We start from the raw sequence: 25,027 nt of genomic DNA, 5'->3' as shown, positions 1-25,027 counted from the left end.
TTTAATTGAGGAAATACAGGATATATTATTTCTATCAAAAGAACATTTAATTTCTGTTTTATTTTGAAGGTCAGAAAGCTCTGGTGACCACCAGCACAGTGAAAAATGAATACTATTACGATTTTCATGGGGCCACAGGCCATGACCAGCAAACAGATGGTCATCTTTATGGATGGATGCACAGTGTCAGTCACCCCTCTGACTCCTTCTACTCTGGACCAGTGTTGGATGTGACATTTTGATGCCAAATGGTCAAAATCTTGAGGATACACTGTACAGTAGATGGTTACATGCATTCTAACACATCCCACTTGACTTTGCAGACTTCTGCTTTTAAGTCTCCTCTTAAAAGCCATGAGATTTATGACCAAGCCATCTTTTCAAGGGTATGATATTTTCTGTGCTAATGGAAAAAAAAAGAAGTTCACAAGAGAGAAAATCACATGTCTCCATTTCAAAGAGAAATGCTCCAGCAGTGTGGCCTTTGGACGAAGGCAGATGCTACGTATATAATCTGTGCACACAAACACAAAAGGATTTAAATTCAAGTAGCAGAGACACAAAGAAGACAGGGGATAAATGATGACCTGAGATGCAACTACAGACACCCGCACAGTAATATACAGTGTATAAATCAGATAGACACAAACAGTACCATGAGTGTACACACACATGCACACCGAATAGTGTATAAATGATTATTGTTCTGTTGAGAGGCCGATTTCCAGAGTTATGGGTCCACCTGGACTCACTATGAAATGGTTACTGCCTGTACTTTATCTCCAAACACACACACACACACACTCCCACACCTTCACACATAAGCGAGCAAGCACACATGCAGCCAAGCGCATTCAAGTTTATACACACATTCTCACAAACACACACACAGTCTGGTCTGACTCCTGTATCAGTCCAACTGGTTGCAAACACTGCCGGCGAACTAAACCAACCTTGAAACACAGCGAGTTGCCATCCTTCTGCTCTCTGTCTGTTTCTCTGTCTATTTCTCTGTGCAACCCCCACCTGTCTCTGAGTTTCTTGGTCACGATTTCTCTTTGTCCTTTCCCTGGTTTCTTGCCATCTCTACATTTTTCAGTATTTTTTGAGTATTACTGGTGTACAGTGCTATTCACAATTACCAGAGAATGTGATGTGTTTTTGTCTCACATTTTATCTATGTTTCTACTGTGAAGCTGTACTTAGACAGAGCAGTAGTTACAGCTAAATGCTAACACATATGTTAGCATGCTAACATTTTTTGATTTGCACAAAACAAACTACAGCTGAAGCTGATGGGAATGGCATTAGTTTTGCAGGTATAGTTTGTAATCATAACCCAAAGTATTGGACAAATCAAAATTTCGACCCAATGATCGCGCTAGATGAAAAGTCAAAGGATCACCAAAGTTATTACAATTCATCCTCAGGGGAACCAAATGTACCAAATTTTATTGCAGCCTGTCCAATAGTTGTCAAGACTTTTCATTTAAAACCAGAAATGTCGACCTCATCAATGTTATCATAAAACTAGAAATGTCAACCTCAACAATGTCATCAAAGTCTTTACGATTTTTCATGTGGGAACCATGAACATCTACCATCATGTCGATGTTGAGAAATTTCACAAAATAGGTGAAAACTTTGACTTTTTCTGTAACACCACCAGCAAGTCAGAGAATCACCAAAGTCACTTTGATTCATTCTCTGGGGACCATGAATGTCTGTACACAGTTTAATCTCAATCTGTCAAGGAGTTGTTGAGATATTTCAGTCTGGACCAAAGTGGTGGACTAATCGACAGACAGACATTGCCTTTCCTAGAACTATGCCGCTAACATGGCTAAAACTGTTAATACTTTAAACCAGTGGCGGCTGATAAAAAATATTCTAGGTGGGGATGTGCCATATTCAGTCAGTTTCAGTTACCATCTCAATACAATTTAACACAAACTGCAGGATACCAGTGCTCTGTGAAATAGTCAGTAATTATTTAATGCCAATATTTCCATATGCCTTTGAAACTGAACTCATAAACAATTGACTTGTTTTTTTGTTTTTTTCACACATAACATCTGTTGGAAAGGCTGTTGAGTGCCATGCCAGTGCCCCTTTGTGGCAGAGGTGAACAGGTGCGCTGTTGAGCACATGAAACAGTGCCATTAGTAGTAAATAGGCAATGCAAGAGGCACACTGACAAAACAGAGTGGAAAAAGGACTATATCCAATAACATCAAATTATATAGATTTACTTAATGTTTCTAGGAAATCCTACACTGTATGATGGATGTATAATAAAGAAATGGATATACCCAAAGAGGAGACAGTAGTGATCGGAGTGGACCTCAGTGGGCATGTTGGTGAAGGGAACAGAGGTGATGAGGAGGTGATGGGCAGGTATGGTGTCAAGGAGAGGAATGTGGAAGGACAGACAGTGGTGGATTTTTCAGAAGGGATGGAAATGGCTGTGGTGAATATGTATTTCATGAAGAGGGAGGAGCACAGGGTGACATATAAGAGTGGAGGAAGGTGCACACAGGTGGACTATGTCTTATGCAGGAGGTACAATCTGAAAGAGACTGGAGACTGCAAGGTGGTGGTAACTGAGAATGATGGTGGTCTGTAGGATGACTTTGGAGATCAAGAAGAAGAAGAGAATGAAGGCAGAGCCAAGGATCAAATGGTGGAAGTTGAAGAAGACTGTTGTGTGGACTTCAGGGAGGAGTTAAGACAGATGCTGGGTAGTAGTGAAGAGTTGCCAGATGGCTGGGTAACTACTGCAGAAGTGGTGAGGGAGACAGCTAGGAAGGTACTTGGTTTGTCATCAGGACAGAGGAAGGAAGACAAGGACATTTGGTGATGGAATGAGGAAGTACAGGAAAATATTCAGAGGAAGAGGCTGGTGAAGAAGAAGTGGGATAGCCAGAGAGATGATGAAAGTAGATGAGCTGGGAGGTCTGTGCAGCAGGTTAAGGTGATGAATGATAGAGGTGGAAATGTGCTGACTAGCGAGAAATGTGTTGAGAAGGTGGAAGTACTTTGAGGGGTGATGAGTGAAGAAAATGAGAGAGAGAGAAGGTTGGATGATATGGGGATAGTGAATCACAAAGTGCAAGGAGGAAGTGAGAGCAGCTATGAAGAGGATGAAGAGTGGAAAGGTGGTTGGTCCAGGTGACATACCTGTGGAAGCATGAAGACTTTTAGGAGAGATGGAAGTGGAGTTCTTAACTAGATTTTTTAACACAATGAAGTAAGAGGATGCATGAGGAGTGGAGAACAGGTGTACTGGTACTGATTTTCAAGAATAAGGGTGATGTACAAAGCTGTAGTAACTACAGAGGTATAGGGCCCTATCTTACGCCTGGCACCAAGCGCAACGCAAGTGTCTTTGCTAGTTTAAGACTGAGGCAGTTGTCTGCAGTAGGATCAGCACCTTGGAGAGCTAATCAAGTCCTGATAACTGTGTTAATGATTCTTTACATGACTAGAATTAATGATTTAATTTCTGAACAATATTTAACAAACATTCTTTGACATTTTTGAGAGTACAGTGATCAGGTTTCCATACTTTCAGCAATTAAAACCCTGCTGATTTGACCTGTTACTCCATGACTGAACAAAACGATTTTAAAGAAACCAAAGCTGTAATTAAAAAAAATAAACCTATTCAAAAAACAAACGAAAAGAGATTTGCAACAAGTTAATGAACAGGATCTTAAACTGGTGGTCTGGGACTGACCATGGGAGGCAGTATGGTTTCATGCCAGAAAAGAGCAATACAGATGCAATGTTTTCTTTGAGAATGTTGATGGAGAAGTATAGAGAAGGTCAGAAGGAGTTGCGCTGTGTCTTTGTGGATCTAGAGGAAGCATATGACAGAGGAGTTATGGTATTGTATGAGGAAGTCAGGAGTGGCAGGAAAGTATGTAAGAGTGATGCAGGATATGTATGAGGGCAGTGTGACAGCAGTGAGGTGTGCAGTTGGAGTGACGGATGGGTTCAAGGTAGAGGTAGAATTACATCAAGGTTCAGCTCTGAGCCCTTTCTTGTTTGCAATGGTGATGTACAGGTTGACGGACGAGATCTGGCAGGAGTCTTTGTGGACTATGATGTTTGTGGATGACATTGTGATCTGTAGTGAAAGTGGGGAGCAGGTTGAGGAGAGATTGGAAAAGTGGAGGTATGCACTGGAGAGAAGAGGAATGAAAGTCAGTAGGAGCAAGATGGAATACATGTGCCAGAATGGGAGGAAGGACAGCAGAATGGTGAGGATGAATACTTGGAGTCAACTGTTCAAAGTAACGGGCAGTGCAGTAGAGAGGTGAAGAGAGTGCAAGCAGGGTGGAGAGAGTGGAAAAGAGTGGAAGGATGCTGAAGATGGAGCTGCCAGGCAAGAGGAAAAGAGGAAGACCAAAGAGATGGAAACAGATGATCCGCTGCGATAACCCCTATCAAGAACAGCTGAGAGAAGAAGAACAATAAAGAAATGGATATTAAGTAGCTGAAAAAAAACCTTTGACTGGAGGAACAGCATATAGTATTTTATGATCAAGCTAAATGTTACTAATTGTTAATGTGCTCCAGAGCTGCAACAATTAATTGATTAATCAATTAGTCAATCAAAAAAGAAAATAGTCTGTGATAATTTTGATAATAATAGTTTAATCGTTTGAGTGATTTTTCAAGCCAAAATTTCAATTTGTTGGTTTGTGTTTCTCAAATGTGAAGATGTGCTCCTTTCATTTGTCAAATATGAGAGTCAATGAAATATCTTTGGTTAGTGGACTGTTGGTTAGAGAAAACAAGCCCTTTGAAGACATCACTTTAGGCTCTAGGAAATTACAAATGCTTTTTTCACCTTTTTTATTTTGTAGACTAAACAATAAAGAAAATAAAGCATCATTAGATTACAGACTGGGTTTGGTTAGTGTTTGCTTGGTGCACATTCCAGAAACATATACAGTGATATTAGCAAACACACTATTAAGACCAAATACTAGGAATTTCTAGAGTGCCATATATTAGACATACTAGACACAAAGAAAAATGGGGTCAGGGGAACTGTATGTGTGTGTGTGTGTGTCTGACTTATCTTATTTGTGAAGTAATTTTGTCTTTCTGTCCTTCTGAGTGGCAAACCTCTCAATGACCCTATTATTGAATTATTGAAGTCAGGAATGTCACTGATAAGTTTTTTCTCCATGGAGTGCATAGCTAGAGCATTCAGGCAATCCTGAGTCATGGTGTTACTCAGGAGGGTCTTGATCCTGTTTAAAGTACAGAAGCACCTTTCTGATTCTGCTGTTGTCATGGGTGTGGTGATGAGAATCTTGAGAAGACTGACAGTCTCAGTGAACATGCCCTGAAGGTTGATCTCCATGAAAAACTGGAACAGTCAGTGCACCACTGCAAGCCTTGATCTTTGTCATTCTCATAGATCAAGGATAGTTCTATTTAGAGCTCGGCCTTGTTCAGCATGGGGTAGGCCTCCACTGTGGTTTCCAGCACTGAATACGGGAGCTTTATGGTATGTTCCAGTTACAGGGCAGTACACAAAGTAAACAGCCAAATTAAATTTTCACATCTCTCAGTCTAAATAATGTCATCAGTATCTTCTTAAAAGATGAGCCCATGTTATTTTGTGACAAGGAAGGACAGCTTACTGCTTAATATCAGGTATGTGAAATAACCATATCTAAACACTTCAGTGTCTGCCTTCCTCAGTAGCTGTATGGTGAATGGAACATCGTAGAATTAAAAAAAAAGGTATAATTCTGTTATTATATTAAGGCTAACAGTGAAACATTGCAGAGGGTAATTTTACACATTGACAAATAATAAAAGAAGTAAAAACACCTAGTTGAGTGTCTTATAAACAGAACTATGTTACAGCTGACCTCTGTGGCAAACCACTGTTGTTCTCCTTGTCCTGGTGACCTCTGTTTCTTTGTGGGCTGTTGCTGCACAGATCCACTGTATTTCCCATGCAGAGATGGAATGAAGTCCCTGATCCAAAACACAAGTTAGCATCCACAATCACTGTTTCAGAAACTAACCTACTGGAGGCATAGAATTAGTCTGTCAGTGTATCTGTACATGTGTGTTCAGCCATGTACATTTATGTTTTTACAGGCTGTTCAAGATTGAAATAACTTTCTTATAATCAGCATTTTCTCAGCCAATGATAATTATTTACTTAATCATTTGCATGCTGTTGGTGACCCTCTGGATGATTCCTGTTATGTAGACAGAGTCAATGTTCTTCTACTGCAGCTGGTTAAACAGCATGTCGACATGTGGCATGATCTTGTGAAACAATGCCAGGAAAAAGCAGATATCCTCATCTTCCAGCATTCTCACAAAGCCCCCAGCCCCTCTGACAGTTGGAGAATCAAAGGTACCAGTCTCTGATGGTCTGGAGACGCAGTAGGAGGTCATCCTTGTGCTAATACACAGTGTTAACAGCACAACTGTGGAAATTCAACCTTGCTGTCGAAGTTCTGGGAAGTCTGTGCCACCACTTGATCAAGCACATTGGTTTGCTTGAACGAACAAATTGAGTGAATCCACCAAGGTCTGAAGAAAAGTACAGATCCTGGGTGTGTGTGATGTTGCCTGCTACATGATGAGGTTCAGCTGATGCACAAAGCAGTGGACTTAGTGTGCACACCTATCACGGCAGCCTTGTCGTGTTTCTTAATCTTCTCAGATAAATGTTTCATGTCCCTTAGTCCTGTAACAATCCCCACCATTTTAAAAAGTAAGCATGGGAGGCAAGTTATGGCATTTACATGACTGCCTCCAGCTAGCAAAGCCTTTCTGTTGTACCAATTACAGGAGAAGTCTTGTATGTATATTTTACCTTTTTCGCTAGCCTGTTGTCTGAATTTGATGTCAAGTTGATCTGGGCCAAGCTCTTTGACTTGTAGTGTCTCCACCAAATTTTCCTCTCAAATGGATTTTGGAGAAGAGATCTTATTGAATTTGGGGGCAGCTGAAATCCTTGAGTACCCATATTCATCATTATCAGTAATGTCAGGTGTACCTGCTCCACAACTGACTGACTCTGCTTGGGGCGATAAATTAATTGCCCTTTAGGCATCAGATTTGAGGATGCTGAATGGCTAAATTTATGTTGCCAAGTGCATATCTTATGTGAGCAATTGGCTGCACTGACTGGGCAATGTTTCTACAGGGTAGAAAGTAGAAAAAAACATTGGAAACCGAGTGTTCAGAGCAGTCTGAAGCTGGTGCTTTTTGCTCACAGGGATTACTGCTGCATATGTTTACCTCATTATTTGACACTTGCTGTTTGCCACATTTAATATGAACATTGTGACATTATATATATATGACTGAAAATAAGGAAAAGCATAATAAGTCCCCTTTAATTTCAGCCAATACAGCATGACTATATGTCATGCTGTATTGGCTGAAATATAGGAGTTATATAGAAATGTAAGAGTTTAATGTAGTTTAGACTTCAAACTCTCCTTTTAGTTTTGGCTTTGTCTTTTTTATTGTTGTTGTTAATTTACAGTACCTGCAAAAAATATAATCTCTTGCATTCTGATAGCATCTTTTTTATCTAAGGCAACCTACAAGAAGTGTAACAGATAACTCTGAAACTCTGATGAATTATCATTCCTCCTGTTTTTCAGAAAACGCAACTTTTGAAGGTCTGAAAAATAACACTTAGCACTTTTTTGACATCTTACTGTTAGAAATGACAGTGACAAATGACAAGCTGTCTGGAGAAGTTCGCTTGATGCTTAAGAAATGTCTGAATAGATTTTGTTTTTGTTTTAGCTCTGGCTTTTTTTCCAGCTGGTGATAAAACATCCTTGGCTGGTGAAAAAAGTTGAGCATCAGCAGGCTACTTGTTTACTTTCGCTCTCCATTTCATACCAGCCAGGCGGTGTAAGGTAGTGTGCTGGAGGCTGCTGCCCACGTATTTATATCAGGGGATTGGTTACACCATTCTGACTCAACCATACTGACTGGCACACTAATGAGCTGAGATGGCAGAAACCTCCCAACAGCTGTACACTTTCGAACTGATTCTCAGTTGGTTTGGTATTACTATTGAACATTTTGCATCATTGTTTCCAAAATCCAAAACACTTGCAACAGAACAGTTTTCTATCATTAATGTAATTTCACACGTTAAAATCAACAGTATAATAGGTGCATTGGATAATACATTTAGCTGCAGCATATTGCAATGTTGCTAATAGCTCATTTACAAACAAAAAGCCTCATCTGAGGCAACAAAGAAGCCAATATGTGGAGAGGCAGAAATTGCTGACAGGCCACAAGGAATGCTGGTACCTTTGTATGTTGTAAAAAACAAAAGGAACATAAGGGATTCAAACGAGATGCAGAGGCTTCAGTGCCTCTTTTAGACAGGTAATATACAAAATTGTACCCCATTAAAACCAGCACAGTGGGGTCTATCTATATGGGTCAAGCTGCAACCCATGACCAGGGTTGGATGTAGGTCTGACACTGGTCGACTCTCGAATGAATGGGTTGCCATTCACAAATCTGACTGGTTGTGTTGTGAGGAGCATGAATATGATGTAAACGCTCACCAAAGTCACTCAATAAACTCTTCTTGATTGTATCTTTTATCGAAGCTGACTGTAGAGTAGTACTTGTTGCAGTAATGTTTTATGAGGTGGTTGCACAAAGAACATAAATCATAATAATATCCTAATAAAACCCTAATAAATAGATAATTGCTTGCAGCAGGTCCACGTTGTTCATTCCTCAGAGTTAAGAAAACGTCAACTTTTATTTGACATCAGTTGCGATGCCTGGTGTGGGCAGTGCTGTAATGCTGAAGCAGACCTAAGTGTTTTATTTGAATGGAGATGGCACCGTTCGACCAGTGTCCAACAGTTCAATATGAATGTTTGTCTGAGAGTGGTATAAAAATACAACCTGTGGCTTCTTGTAAATTATTGTCCTGTATTATCTTTCTCAATATTATATATATGTATATATACACACATACATATATAGATATATGTGTGTGTGTGTGTGTGTTTACTGTCCTGACTTATCCATTCCTTCTCCATACTACATGATGCCATGTGGTCCTTCAACGTCTTTTTTCCCATCATGCAACTCCCTATTCTTCTTTCTTTCTAATCTGCCTTTCATGCAGTAAAATGAGACCCCTTCTCCTCTGCTGAGTCACCCGTAGCTGCCTAAGTGCCATTTTATACTCCAGTAGCTCTATACATCTTCTCTGGCTCCCCAACATGCAGCATACACTCCAATTTAACCCCCACCATTTGTTTTTCCCTTCTAACCAATCTGACTCCCTTCTTCTCCACCGCTCCTTTGTCTCCTGCGTTCTCCCCTCTTCTCACACTTCATCTCTTCTTTCTCCTCCTTTCTCACTCAAAGACTGGGTATCCACAGGGAACTAGTCTGTCTTTTCAGTGCTGGCATTTTTTTGCTATTATTTTCAACTGAAAAAATATGGTGTGGCATGTTTTCCTGCAGAGCCAGGAGTTTTGCATTATTTTGGCACACTGAGTTAGACATTGTAATGGTGGCAGGAAGTTTATACATTGTGGCTCAGCATTGTCATTTTATTTACCTCATCATCTCCGATATTTAGCTCACTTAAACCTCCTCATCTTCTTATAGTGTGAGCTAAATTCAGCACTACAGACTTTTTAACTTAAATTTTTTGTGAGCTGTAACCGTCATAACTCACTCTGTCTGGGTGTTCACATGGACTGTGGGGTGGATTGTGGAGTGGAAAAGTGTAGCTTTGAATGAGATGGGGGTAAATTATGCCAATGTTTTCAGATGATAAAATATACTCTGAATTATTTGGAAGACAATGACGTCATCAGCATAGGTTGATAGGGAAGCTGAAATACGTATCAACGTATCATCTCTTCCCCTCTACTCAGTCTATCTCTCTCTCCTGTCACTTTCTTTGAACATTCTCCTGTCTTTTTCCCTCCATCTTATCTCAACCTCTCTCCCCTCTTCCAGACTCCTGTCGGTAGGCAGTCAGAGATTAGCATAATTCCCCTTCATGTAACAGATGGTGTCTCTACGTCAGAGACCCTGCTCCTTGTAATGACAGACATGCCACCACCATAAAGTTACAACACACAGACAGGGCTGCAGGTGTGCTAACACATAAAACAGACGTGGCACAAGTTGAATTCCTGCACTACTAGACACCTTCCTGAAAATATACACTGTAAACAATAAATTCATAACAGATCACTGTAGAAATACAACAAAAGGCTGTTTTGGTGCCGACACTGAATTGGAAAAGGTGTGAAAGGTGGTGTTTTATACCTCCATGGAAACATACGTCCAGGAGTGTGGCCTCTGCTCCCGTTAGACAAGCATGTCACCATTATTGAAGCCCAACACTTAGCTCCAAATTTAGTAAGAAATCGGGAAATTGGTGTTGCCAGTTTAGCAAGTGATTTACTGTCAGCTGTCACCCAAATGAAGTCAGCCACAACTCAGCTGCTGCTCGCCGATTACAATACCAGAGGTGCTGTTTAAGTCCGGCTGCTTTCAGGAAATGCCATCCCCTAATGAGAACATACAGTATGATTTCAATTCAAGGCAGAAAGTACATTTAAAAATATGTGTGTGAATGTCAGTGCATGCAATAGCTGTGATGCTAAATGAACACTGGCAATGTGTTCCGTTACATACCTTCCTAACAGTCACGAATGTATTGTTTGACATCACCTCATTTAACCTGGTATTACTGTAGTTACAGCCAAGCTTCCACGACCTGAGAGCTTGTTTGACAAGCGAATGTTCCTACTTATTGCACAAGTGTGCTTCTTCTAGGCAGTAAGCAGTTCATGTTTTATTTTTAAAAAGATGGCCAAACTGACCATTCCCTCTACTGAACAGTGATTGTCCAATCATAGCAACCATAGGTAGGTATGGCAGGCCGGTCAAGCATTCTCCATATGTTGAAGTGGTGTGCATGAGGCTGTAGTAACAGCTTGTCTACACAGTGTTTCAGCCATGTATTTCAGCCATCAAACTCAGTGTGTCTGATGGAACAGATATGCTTCTATTTTCAAGCAAACCAACTGTCTATACAGGCTGCGTATCGGCTCACCAGTCACACAAGCTTTATGTTTACAACCTGTATTTTTATGCTTCGAGTCTATTGTCTTCCGCGTTGCACATGTAACTACAGTGATTGTACCTAAAACATGAATTACCTTCACTCTGTGCTTGAACCAAGCCCCTAGCGCTCCAAACTGTGAAGCCAAACTGTGTAAATACAACTTCCGGGTCCAACGTGGGCCCAAAAAGCATTTTCGCCACCAACTGTTTACTTCAATGCACTCAACTATTGATATTATATATACACAAAACAGTGGTGGATGAAAATGCACATTAATTTCGCATTTTCTTTTATTGATTTTCTGAAATTTTGGTTAAAATTTGCACTACATTTGGATGGAAAGCTCACTAAAGAAATGTGATGCATTGCATATTGGGATTGTTAGCAGAAGGTCGTGTACATGACATGGACACTACTTTTTTCGTTTCATTGTGGAATTTTTGAGGGCACTCCAAAATTACCAAAATTGTGAACCCATTGTTACAAAAACTACTGAAAATTATTTTGCCACTGTTAATATTGTAAACTGCATATGTGCCATGTAAGAGCAGAAAGGGGAAGGGATTTAAGAGCAGTCTGTTATCCATATTTAGGGCATCAACTCAAACTGCCCTGATTCTTTCAAGATTTAAACAGGTGTGCAGATATACGTAATAAAATTAATGATGGCTGAATTCCCTTTGGCTGCTTCAGTTTCAGGGTCCTGCTATTGTGCATGCTGGCTCACAATCAAATTCTGCTGTGCTTTTTACCAAATAAATTTGCAGTATTTCTAATACACAAATCAAAGTTTATAACAGTTTGTTGATATGTAAAGGTAAAAGTCTTTTTTTGCCTTTTATTGCAGTGGGATTAAGAACAAATTTAAACATGTTAAAACCTGTGAAACTCTATTGCCTTTTATGGAAAAAAAAGTTAAGGTCAAGTCATTTAAGAATTAATCATCCTGTGACACAAATACATCAATCACATGTCCATTCCCCCCCTCCTGCAAAGAAACAGTGAAAGAAAGAGAGCATAATTTAATATTCACTTTCAGTTTAGGGAGTCTGTTTCTGCTACATCTTGCTGATTTAACATTCAAATATATTGAGTTGCCAGACTATTAGGTATACCTAGTTCCATCTAATGTAATCCAGTACAACAACTCTGCAATAAATCCTACCTTTAATGCTTACTACATTCACTTTTTATTGAAACCACCCTTATTTATGCAAATAGGGTTGGATGAAATATCAGAAACACTTCACCATAATGCAATTCAATAGCTCCACAAATTCCAGTCAAAGACATGGCCATGGGATTAAATCAACACCACTCTGACAGCCTCAACCAAAACAGAATACAATAAATCTCATGTAGGATTTACCACAGGGCTGTTGTATTTGAGTAATAAACTGATGTATATAAACAGACAAGTTCATAGAACTAATATAAACTTAACAATGACAAATGGCTACCAAATAAATATGAGACAAGTGCAACTACTTCAGACCCAGTGTCTATCCCAATGCACATCAAATATTTATTAGACCATGAAAATGCACTCCGCTAAACTTTAACTTAGGTCTGGTAACTATGTAGACTCTATTCAACCAATAAATATCAAGTTTTGACGTGGATGTTGCCAGGTGACAGAGTAAGGGATGACAATAGACCAACAAAGTAAGAAACATTCCCACCTTTTCAATATTACAATATATCTAAAGCTGAAATGATTCAAATAATCCTTGAAGCATATTTTCACTTAAAAAAAACTCTCTGGTAGCTTCTCAACTGTGAGGATTTGCTTCATGTCTTTGTCTTGTGATGGCAAATTGAAAATCTTTGGGTTTTGAATCATTGGTCACACAAAACTATCTAACAATGTAGCCTTGGGCATCAGGATATTTTAATGAACATTTCCCACTATTTCATTATTTTCTGGCAGTTCTCACACGAAATGATTAATTGATTAGGCAAAATAATTGGCAGTCTAATCAATAATCAAGTTGTAGCCCCAATTATATCCATGCAGACCTCCGTTTTTTTAACATTTGATGTAATAGTCACATACTAAATTCATAATATTTAAAGTCAATTTGCAGATTTGTTCAGTGTGGAGAGTGTTGCATTTATGTGTTCATCCCTCAGGTCTGAAGTGGCATAAAACATTACATCTTAATGTAAAACAAGACATTTAATGAAACACAACATTCAATTGGACAAAATAGTCAATCAATCAAATTATTTCCATAATGATTCCACTACAGAAGTTATTAATTGTTGTCATAGGAGATTTACAACCTTGCATACTACATTACAGACACCTCAAACTAAACACATATTAGTGTTTCATTGTTTAATATATCAACATATATGTACTGTGGGTTTGGAGTCTGCTTGGAGATTATCCGAAGCCTAATTGTCCTTAAAGACACAGTGAAATTTAAAAAATACACTTTCCTGTGTCCCTGGGTTAACTGTTCAGTTATCCCCTTTTTTTAATTTATTTTTTTATGTTTGTTTGTTTTTGTTTTTTTGTGACCAACCTTTTTTATTGCTTTTTTTTCCATATATAGTTTGGGAAGGGTATAGGGTACACAACACAAAATGAATTGTCATGCAAAGAATATACACTCCATGTGAATCAAAAAAAAAAGAGAAAAAGAAAAAAAAAAACTGAAAAAGGAACAAAAACAGAAACATAGACTATAGCTGCCACCATTACCTTATCATCTATTTGTACACATGTACACAGCATATGTCTGCTTTTGCAGAGTTTGCAGGATCTTACAATCCACAGTCCAGTCACCCAGATGGAAAAACAGCATGTTAAAGATACTGTACCCTCCTTCACCCTCCAAATCTGTTTACCCAAAAAAGATTAAAGGAGTAGTTTGAGCTCATGAGTGGCCTTCATCAACACTTGAATAGATTCTATTTTAGTTCCTTGTGCCTGGGAACAAGAGGCTTCAAATGATAAAACTTCAGTTTCCAGTGAAATATGATAAGTTTGTCTTTTCCATCTCATAACCATAACCTGCTGCTATTAATCCTGTAAACCAGACTCTCTTCTTGTATCCAGGTAGGGTTATGGTTGAATCATCATTCAATAACATGATTTGTGGAAGACAGAGAGGAGTGAGGCAACCTTCGCACAAAACAAGTACACTTTTGGGCAATCTCAAATTGTATAGATGTAGGTACCAATTGATTTTGGAGTGCATAAGGTGCATAAAGGGTTTTAAGTAATTCTTAACTGGCATCTTGTTTTTGGTGTTAAGCAAAATCTTTTTATCAACTTGTAGGGCAGTAGTTGGTTACTGTGAGAACTGTGAGAAGAAAGAGACATGTTGTTCTACTCTCTGTCAATTCACATTGAAATCATACTCTTTTAGTGCAACATTCCATACAGCAACACAGACTTCATGTCTCTTCAATTTGTTTTGTGATTCTTTTATACAGGTAAGAGACAAAACGAAGTTTTGAGTTTATCACCGTCATCAAATGCAACAAAGGATGAAGTGTCAAGGGTTTATACCAGACACCATACGTACACATTGCTGTACGTAGCTGAAGGTACTTGAAGAACACGCTGCTACGCAAACTAAAAGTGCATTTCAGATCTCGAAAATTTCTAAGTCCATCTTCATTGAAAATGTCTGAAAAAGTGTTGACTTTTTGTTTTTGCCACTGTTGATATATAATGGTTTGCCACCAATAAGTAAATTATTGTTTCTGAAGCAACTTTCTAGCAACTTGTTCCCATGCATTAAAGGACCAGTGTGTAGGATTTAGTGGCATCGAGCAGTGAGGTTGCAGAGTGCAACCAAATGAATACCTCTCCCCTCCCCCTCCCCTTCCAAACATGTAGGAGAGTCTATGGTGGCCACGAAACTTGCAAAAAAAGGCCCTCTCTAGATCCAGTGTTTGGTTTGTCCATTCTGGGCTACTGTAGAAACATGGTGGGGCAGCATAGCAGGCTCCGTGGAAGAGGACCTATGTAGATATAAAGGGCTCGTTCTAAGGTAATGCAAACACAGTGATTCTTATTTTCATTACTTATGAATGTTATATTCCATTTTTGCCAAGTCCGTTCCATAAGATGCCAGTCTTTTCCAGTATAGAAAACACGACACAGAAATTGTGACAAAAGCAGCACAAAAAAGTGGCTCAAATACGTCACAAATACAGCATAAATATGCAGTGGCAGCTCTATAAATAGAAGAACACAAAAACATTCACCGCATTGCCATGTAACATGTCAGTGCTAATGCATCAAATTTAGCAGTCTTTTCAGTTCACAAAAAAGCAACATTCATTTCACTTTATACATTTGACAAATAAAAATACAGAACAGCAAAACAGAAATAAACTGTTTCATACCAAATTCACGGATAGCAAGCAGTGCTCCGCACGTGTGGCTTTCAATCCAGCAACATCTGGAATCCTACCAAAACAATCCCACAACAGGTGGCTTTTATATAAGTCCATCCAACATCATAAAACCACTATTTCACTGAATCATGCAAAATTATCTCAAAACTAGATAAGATACTTGATAAATACTCTCACCGTTGGAACCAGTGGCTATTCTCAGCAGAAAGTAGCGCGTTATGTTGTACTTCCTGTATTTTTCCCAGCATTCCGTGTCCACTCAGCAGGCATACTGCTGCACTAAACGGTAAACTCACACCCCCTGCTGTCCAACGTGAGCATCCCCAGCTAGATAGCAACAATGGAGAAGTTCTTCAGCATGGAAATTATTTCCATAAATATTACTATTTTACCACCTGGTTACATACGGTAGTACTATTTGTTTCTCCAACTCAAGCCATGATACAGCTGCCTCTTTATCAAACCATTTCAGCAAAGGCTTAATCATGGTTGAAAGATAATACATTTCAAAGTTAGGAAAAGATAAACCTCCTGCCTGTCTGCAATTTTGGATTGTAGAATTACTCATTCTTGGTTGTTTGTCACACCAGATCATTTGTGCTTGCAGTCTCACCCAAAAACATTATGTTATCTCTTGTTATATGTCCAATCATTTTTGAGTATTTTATATCAAAATCCCTGCGTTTCTCTTCGTGTGAAATGTTTTCAAATGTTTGATGACTAATCTTGAACTCAGGGATGTAAACAAAAAATTATTCAATCAAATGTGACTTTGCAACTGGCTATCTGCACCCATCATATAAAACCGTACCTGACCACTTGTGGGTGGTAGTAGGTGTAGAGCAGCATCATAGAGGGAAGTGTGTTATATCAGTGAGCAAAAACTTTGTTTTCATTTCCAAAAGAAGCCAGTAGTCCTTTACAGCTCAGTTTCTCTACACAGCTCTGTATCACACTGCATTTGCTACATGACGCCCACTTTTTAGCAGTCCAATCAAATGCGAAGCATTTGATTTAAAATCTAATTTTACACTGCTCATATATTCCATTTTGAGAAATATGTCACAGTACAGAAGGTAAAGATGCTCTAACATCTGTTTCACTGTGACTTTAAATTGGCTGTAACATAAAATGCAAATATAGATAGTTAAAACAACCATTGATGAGAATATTTTTTACAATGTTTAGGACATTTTCTCGAACATGAGCTGAAATATCAATTGTAGTAGACTTTAATAAATATATAACACATGAGTTTTATATAAAATCTTTTGTTAAGCCTCATTTCTGCAAAAATATGAACTGAAAAGAAATGTTATGAGTGAAATAAATTCAGGTCTGGTGGGCTTAATTAAATAAACAACAACAACTACAGAATACTGAGTCGATAATAAGACAGACAGTGTTGCTAGAAAAATTATTAACTTGCTTGTTGGTACTGGCAGAATAAGCTTAAAGATGTAGGTACAAATCTGAAGGAATTGTTCTTGCAATGATACTATTTCTGTTCAGGAACAATTAAGTTTGGTACAGGAGTCATAATTATCAGTATGTGAGTCATCTTTGAAAAGTGGAAATACCAGCAGTATGTCTCCCTTCAACCCACTGTTGTCACTGCTGAGGCAAACCTAAGTCACATCTCTTTCATTTCCATCTGTATTGACGCGCTTCATTTAATCAGTTCAATCCCTACATCAATATGTCTGAGATGTCACATACAGGGAGGCCATCTGTTACATGCAACGGGTGAGGTTAAGTGTTTCAGGAGGTGAAGGTGAAGGATAGTCAGATGAGATGATGGTGTCCATTTCCTGCCTTGAAAAGGTGATGAAACACCCTCTAATGGCCCTTTGGATTTTGCTAATTACAAGCCAACGCTGACATCATCAAGGTTGTAGTACCAGTTTCTTAACAGGCGGTTCAATATGTTCTCACTCACTCAGTCAATTAAATCATTTACAGTGTGAGATGAATGGATAGCTAAATAAAAGCTGCTTGTTGGATTTGAGTGACATGTTAAAGGATAATAGGCTATTTGCATTACAGCCTTAGCTTGCTAAAGCACTACAATCCCTATATTGATCCGTGTTGCAGCACCATATTAAATCGACTAGTTAACTGTCCGCGATTAAATATATGGGCATTGTGCTCTGGAGCAACCAACTGGACATTTCTATTTCACAAGACTGAAGGATTTAAAGAACTGGAGATATAAGGTTGGGTGCTGGAAAATTTTTTTTTTTTTTTTATAGATGCTTAAAAAAAATCCAGTTACACATTTATTCATTCACTCATGTTTAGGCTATTTTCTCTCTAGTGGCTGATGGTAATGACACACTGAAGCAGGCTTCTTCTCTGCATTGGGCCATAGTCACATTTTGAATGCAACTTCATGTCTGTGATAGTGTGTTTCATGCACAGGTTCACATTGTCTGATTGAAATTACAGCCATGCTTCATGCCATAGAGTAATGTAATAAGATATTTTGATACACGTGGGCTGCCATTGCTTTTAAAATGTAGTTGGACTAAAGCGGTTACAATAGAGGAAATCTGTTCAGCCTCTGTCAGTTACAGTAATGAATAGTGAGAAATATATTAAAATTCAATACTCTGCCTGTACTTGCTGTAGCTATCTGTAACATGGTGTAGGTACTGAAAAGGTTAACATCAAAGCCAAAATCAAATGAATATTGAGCAGGAAAATCATCCTAGGGGCAGTAAGGATACTAACTTATTAGATGTTTTAAGATCCCTTCTAGACATGTTTTAATATAAAAAATACTCTTGAATTTGCTTTGAATTTGCAAAAAAGCTCAATTACCTCATAAAATCCTTAAAATAACATCCCTTCCTTCTTCCATCCCCCATCCAAAAATCCAGAGGCTTTTCTGAGAAAATGTCTAAATCACACTTGTGTAAGTTGCATACTGGACCACGATTGGCTCCAAGCTAGTTGTGATGTCACAAATCATGCTCCCAGGTAAGCAGATGAATGTGAAAGCAAACTCTGCACATATGTCATTCTGAACAGAGAAGATAACAACATCCAACTGAAGGGACAATAAACAAACACTTTTGAGTGGAGGGAGATTTTAAGTGATAAGTAATAAAAACTGTGTACAAAAAGCCCACTGTCCCACTTTATATTTAAAGGTGCAGAGTAGGCTTACCGTAATACTTGGTTTAGACAATACCACTTTATTACCATAACACCTGAAAGTGGGGGGACAAAAGGTCCCCAGCACCAGTGGACACCAGGTGAAAAGTGCAGGGCAGTCAGTGTACATAATTAACATGCAAAATGTTTTATACTCACTAAAAAACAATTACAAAAAGGCTCACCCCACTGATATCTGACCTTGTGCTAAATAAATTCTTGAATGCCATTTCTTTAAATGTATGCTGATATTTTTTAAATGTGATAATTATCTTCTCATATTGTATAGAATGTTTATTCAGTGTTTCTTATCTTCAAAAAAGTATTTTTTCCACAAACAGTGTTTCTCGTCTTACATTCGGGCCAATATGGTATATGAATTTGCATCACAACTCTTGACACAAAAACATTACTTTATGTCTGACTGGGCATTGGCTCTAAAGTGACATACCTGTAAAATTAAATATCATTGACCTTCTTGGACAATTTATGACATTTCCTGGTAATATAGTATGACATTTTTATGCCAAAATTTGACACACACAGAAACCTATTTCACCTAATAAGCAATGACTCTTGTGGGTTGTGTTGTGAATGCTCTTAATAAGAGAGCATTCCAGGAAGTTTCAGGCATTGCTCATATATTAAAAGGCTTAAATTGGTGCCAGGACACACTCAGAGCACCAATTTATGAATGCACCTGATGTTCAGTCTTGTGCCTGGAGGTGCTAACTTAAGTCAAAGGCAGGTTTTAATAAGGATATTACATCAAACAGTGATGATGTCAAACGTGCATTTGGTCCATTAATGCTGTCAGGTTTGACTTTACCATTGAGTGTCACTCCTTACATCCCAAGTCTGAGGCCCCAGCTGTGTCTGTCTGCTCCTGCTTTTCAAGAGCTGCTTCATGTTATTATTAGAGCACATATGAGACAGACAGACACAGATGCCACCTGAGGCATGATGAAAGATTCCAGAGATGTGTCATTATGCAAAATTATTCACATATGCAGATAAGTTGTATCTGGGCTGTAATTGCGCTCGACTAAAAACACAGGTATTACATATATAATTACAGACAGAGACTTACTGTGCTGGTGTGTGCATGTCTGTGCATACATACCATATGTAGTCAGTGCCAGTGTCTATATGACCATGTGTTGTGTCCATGCACATGTGAATGTGTTCACATGCAGGGCTGGAATCAGTAAGTTCTTGGCTTCTGCCTTTTTTAACCTATTTAACATATTGCGATCTGTGAAGAAAAAAAAAAGGTTTGAAAATCTCCTCTATTGCAAACATACTACATTACAACATTCTACTTCATGTAGTTTTTAAATGCTTTTGCACTCTTGGATACTGACTAAATTCTAGACCTGTTTCTTGGCCAAACCCACTTTAAGGCACATTATTATTTCCAGTCTTGTTGAACCATCAGGCATTATTACAAGCATTCTCAGACCTTCAGATTTACCAGTCCTGCAACTCTTTCCAAACATACTTGATAACCAAAAAGCAGGTTTACTGAGTTATCCAGCTAACGTTGTTGATTAAAACCTAGAACACCCTGAAATTTCTCAGCAAAGTTTCAGATAGCCCACATAACTCAGGAAATATGCTGTGAGGACCAGGCCTCAGTTGGTGTAGATCTAGCTGACGCAAGCCTAAATGTTTATTACAACTTGTCTTTCAGTTTTGTAGCTAAAGCCATTGGTTCTATCAGTTATGATGACACTGTACTCACCAAAATAATTGCTAAGATCACTGAACCCAGCAATATGACTTAAAATAGGTCCAACATGAGAACAATTATTTTATTTAGAAGGGTGTACCACAAGGATCTTTTTTAGGGCCTTTATTTTTCTGTGTTCTTGTTCATGATCTTCCACAAATTTGTTCTGTTTTGTTCAGTTATATGCAGATGACACGGTTATATACACATCTCTAATTCTGATATACCTCAAATTCAAAGCTCTCTGCAATATGAATTTACTCTTTGTCATCTTTCTTTAATATCAATCTCAATTTCAAAAATAAAACTATATCAGTTAATTATTATTCTAATACTCACACACTCAACAACCCTCCTTTTTTGTGCTTATAATTTCTGAAGAGATTCTGAGATGTGCTTTTAAATTCAAAGCACCATCAGACTGGAATAATTTGCCAAACTCACTCAGATCTGTTAATTATTTTCCTGACCTCAGATGTTCTTGTTCTTGTGTTTGACTGTATGTGCCTTGATCTTCCATTACTGTTTTTGGTTTCAACTTTGTTCTTCCCTCTCTACATTTTTAGTTTAAAAATTTGAAAAGTTTATTTGGTCTGTCAGTTGTAATTTTTTCAATGTCTTGTTAGTTTTGTGCAGATTACACTTGTAAGAGAGACGTAGTGATTTGGGATTGTAGGAGAGTCCTGTTTGCTTATGTGTTTCTGTTGATGTTATTATATTGATTGCATTGTGTTGTTCATTTCATTTTATTAGTTATTAATTAATAGATTAATTGTTTAATGGGCTGTTAATTTCCTTGATTTCTTAGGGCTTGGGGCTTATCCTCAAATTAAACACAAAAAGTCAGTTTTTGGAGGTTTGTTTTCAATTTAGGCAAGTATGGTGGAGCTGTGGATATGGCAGAAATGCAAAAAGCCGAAGATGACACTGGCAGGACTGACAAACTGAGGTTGTGAAACACCAGTACACATTTTTTTTAAACTTCAGCATGTGTGTTTTTTACCAGACCACCTGGAGATGAAGCTTGGATTTGCAGGGGAGGCTGGTAGAATTATGAAGGGAGAACAATTATCATAGTCACAGAGTTGTGTAATGGATAACTGTTAAGTGCTGTGGTATGAAGTACATGGCGACTGTGAGACCTGTATGTCTGGTGACTCAGTCACAAGCAGCAGTGCTAGGATGTTGACAATTGCTTCCTTGTCTGAACGCCCCTTTCTTCTTAGCTTCTTATCAGGGACGGAGGCCAAACTGTGTAATCAACCTCCGTTACTGTCCTCTGACTGCTGCACTGCTGCATAACACCAGCAATGATTTCCAGCCATTGAAAGCCAAAGTTACATTATCTGAAATTGGGTTACTTATCACCATCTACCATGTGTAGAAATTGCAGACTGTGTGTGTGTGTGTGTGTGGTCTGTGTGTTATCCTCGTCATATTAGGAATTAAGACATTATTTTGGTGTTAATTTCATAAATTAATTTAATAAATAACTTAATTAGTGTGCTTGATGAGAGGGGGGAAAGATAACTCACTGTTACTTGTCTGCAGGGGTTTTCAATAACTATCCCCCTGTATAAGGAGTGGTTTAACTGAAGAACCAGGGTTTTTCACAGTTACTGTGACATTTTACAAAGCATACCAACATGTTTTAGGTCTGTAAAGGGAGTCTAGTTTCCATTCTTTTCTGTATATACTCTAAGAATATTATATATTTTTTATGTTGTTTTTGACAACAGTAGGTACAATAGAAGTCACTGTGATTGATTAAGCCAACTCTAGCAACTTTCTCCACATTGACTTTAACACTGTAGTGGAATGAATGGTAACCAGTGACCACTGGGAAAGAGGGAAAACACATTCAGAGACAGCATGCTTTGGGAAATGATTAGCAACATTATCAGGCATACAGAAATAAGGCCAGGCAGATGAATGTGAAAACAAACTCTGCACATACATCATTCTGCACAGTGAAGCTTAGACATTCAACTGTCCAACCATCTTGTGGTTTGTGTCTTGAAGAGGGACTCTATGTCAAAATCTAACTTTAAGACTTTTTCATTTCTATTATGCTCGTTTTTTGTAACGTTATGTTTCATCAAAGGGTGATGACAAAGATGTTGAGTTGAACATCATGTAAAACTGAGAAAACTAGCACACATTCACATTTGAGTAGCTGCTACAAGTGAACAACATTTTTGTGTTAAAAAAATGAATTCAAAATGAAAATGTTGCCAATTAACTTTCTGTCAATAAACGATTAATCATCTAATCATTTTAGCTCTTTAGATTGTACAGTGAAAAAAAAAAAGTTCAACATATTATTGTTATCATCAGAAATCTAATCAGTGAATTTATTAACTTGACATTTTTAAGTAAACCTTAATTTCTATATACTGTATATAATCAGTCACAAACCATTAAGGCAAACTAATAGAAGACCTTGAGAATTAGCTTAACACAATTCTTGACCTGGGACTAAAAGGTTTAATTACAGAATTTTTTCTCACATGTAGGTTTCAAAATTGATTACTTGTATGCTTGGAAGTCATCACAGAAGGTGTTATCAAACAGCATTTGGGAGGCGTTACAGAGAAGTCGTCCTCTGCAGGGAGCCGGTGTTATGTTCACAGTGAACGGGTGTAAATGAGAAAAATAAACACTTACGGTGATGATTAATGTGGCTGATGAGTATCAGCTAGCTAATTAACTCACGCGTGATATAAATATTGTTATACACTTCATTTAATTTATGTGGTTCAAAAGTACATACAACCACTTCAGACTCCTCATCTCTCGAGTGCTAATATATTCAACTTTACTTTGGCTATCCATCAGCTCACTGGTATATTCTTCACGCTGCAGACCAACAGTTTATTGGCATAGCTTATGGGATATTGGCTGTTTGTTGGTGTGGCTGTCTTGGATGATTTTAATATTTTAAGTCTGTTATGGATTATTAGGAGTTTAGAGATGCATTTTTTCTTTGCAGTGGGACTCTAAATTATTATCTCAACTCATCTCATCACAAACCCTTTTGGGTGGAAGAAGAGAGAAAAAAAAATCTCCCTGTATGAAGCTCATTTGCATCTGGTTATTTCCCTCTGGTGGAAGTTAACGGATTACCATGGCAGCCTCCATGCATTTTAATGTGGTCTAAATCTGTGTCTCTTATTGGATCTTTAATCAAATTTTAATTAACAATCTACTCAATGGAGTTCCTAATTAACACTCAAAAAGTGTGTTTGCGCTTCCTTGTCTTTAACAGCGTTTTTAGGCCAATTCTCTGAACTGTAATCTAATTACACTATCTAAACAGGGAAACTAGTATTATTGCATTGTGCTGTTATTCACTGTGTTCAGTCAGAAAATGGACAATAACACATTTCATGCATTCCTGTTTGTTATCATTATTGGTTTGCAATTATTATTGTTAATTTCAGTGTTCATAGTACTCATACGCATGATTTAATGTGAAAAACTACAGTGAAAAACAGCACCCCATTTCTACAGTGCTTTATTCATCATTGTAAATAAGAATCCTTGTCAGAGGATCCTTCCATCATGGGGTCTCCATCAGTGGTTGAAAGCTCTGTAAAAAGCTAGTAAATGGACCTTGTGTTGGGATGGATTTTTTTTAAACTTGTGTTTTCTGATCTACCATCTTTGTACATAAAATGGTTAAGTTTAGGCTGATAAAAGGACTTGTTAAAGTTAAAGAAAAGCCCACTTCATGATTAAAATGAGACAGAAAAAGAATTGCGGTCTTCAGATTCAATTTGACACGCTTCATCTGCCCTGAACATTCACTTCGGTCTAGGTCACTCATCGACATTTAAACAAAGACCAAGTGTTGTAGTTTTTCTGGCAATGATAGTCTTCTTCTACAGTTTCAAAACACCCACTGGACTCCACATGTAGAATACAGGACAACTGAACAGACAGAGAAACCAGTTTTAAGGTTACACATTGATGTTGTGTATAGTTATGTGCATGCACAAACATACAAAAATGAGCATACACACAGAGAAGCGTGCACGTGTATCCTCCACCTTACACCATTCTACCAAGTTGATTTTTCTTTGGTCTTCACCTCAGGGCCAGCCTGACTGACCTGTCCATGTAAGGGTCAATTTATGATCAATCAGAACTGGTTCTTATAATGTGTTGACCACGCCGGACATCAAATGTGTTTATAGTTGCCCTGAACGGCTTCACTCAAAAAGGTACAGTGAAAAGCTGTCAGAGAGGGGAGGGGGGGCGGGAAGACGCAATATAACCTGACTCTGCAGCTCCCCTCATCTCTACCGAGTGTCTTAGCTTCTTTCAGATCATAGTTTTGATTGAACAGTCTGCAACTTTACTCTTTTGATTCACTCTCACTGCTCTCATCAGCGTTGTCTCTAGCAGATGTTTTCAGCAAATTCCATATCAACTTACAGGAGATGATATGTCAGTGTTGTGTTCTGCTGTGTCCCAGTTGCCAAAAAAATCAGTTCATGCAGGCTTAAGATGAATATTTGTGTGTGGGGGGAAGTATCAAATATCATTTGGCAGTTGTTGTATATGTATATATGCTGTATTATAATTTAATCAACTCATATATCAATGATATT

Source organism: Thunnus maccoyii, chromosome 8, assembly GCF_910596095.1.
Source record: "Thunnus maccoyii chromosome 8, fThuMac1.1, whole genome shotgun sequence".
Lineage (NCBI taxonomy): Eukaryota > Metazoa > Chordata > Actinopteri > Scombriformes > Scombridae > Thunnus > Thunnus maccoyii.
The sequence above is the reverse complement of the archived record's forward strand: the minus strand, read 5'-3'. Positions refer to the sequence as shown.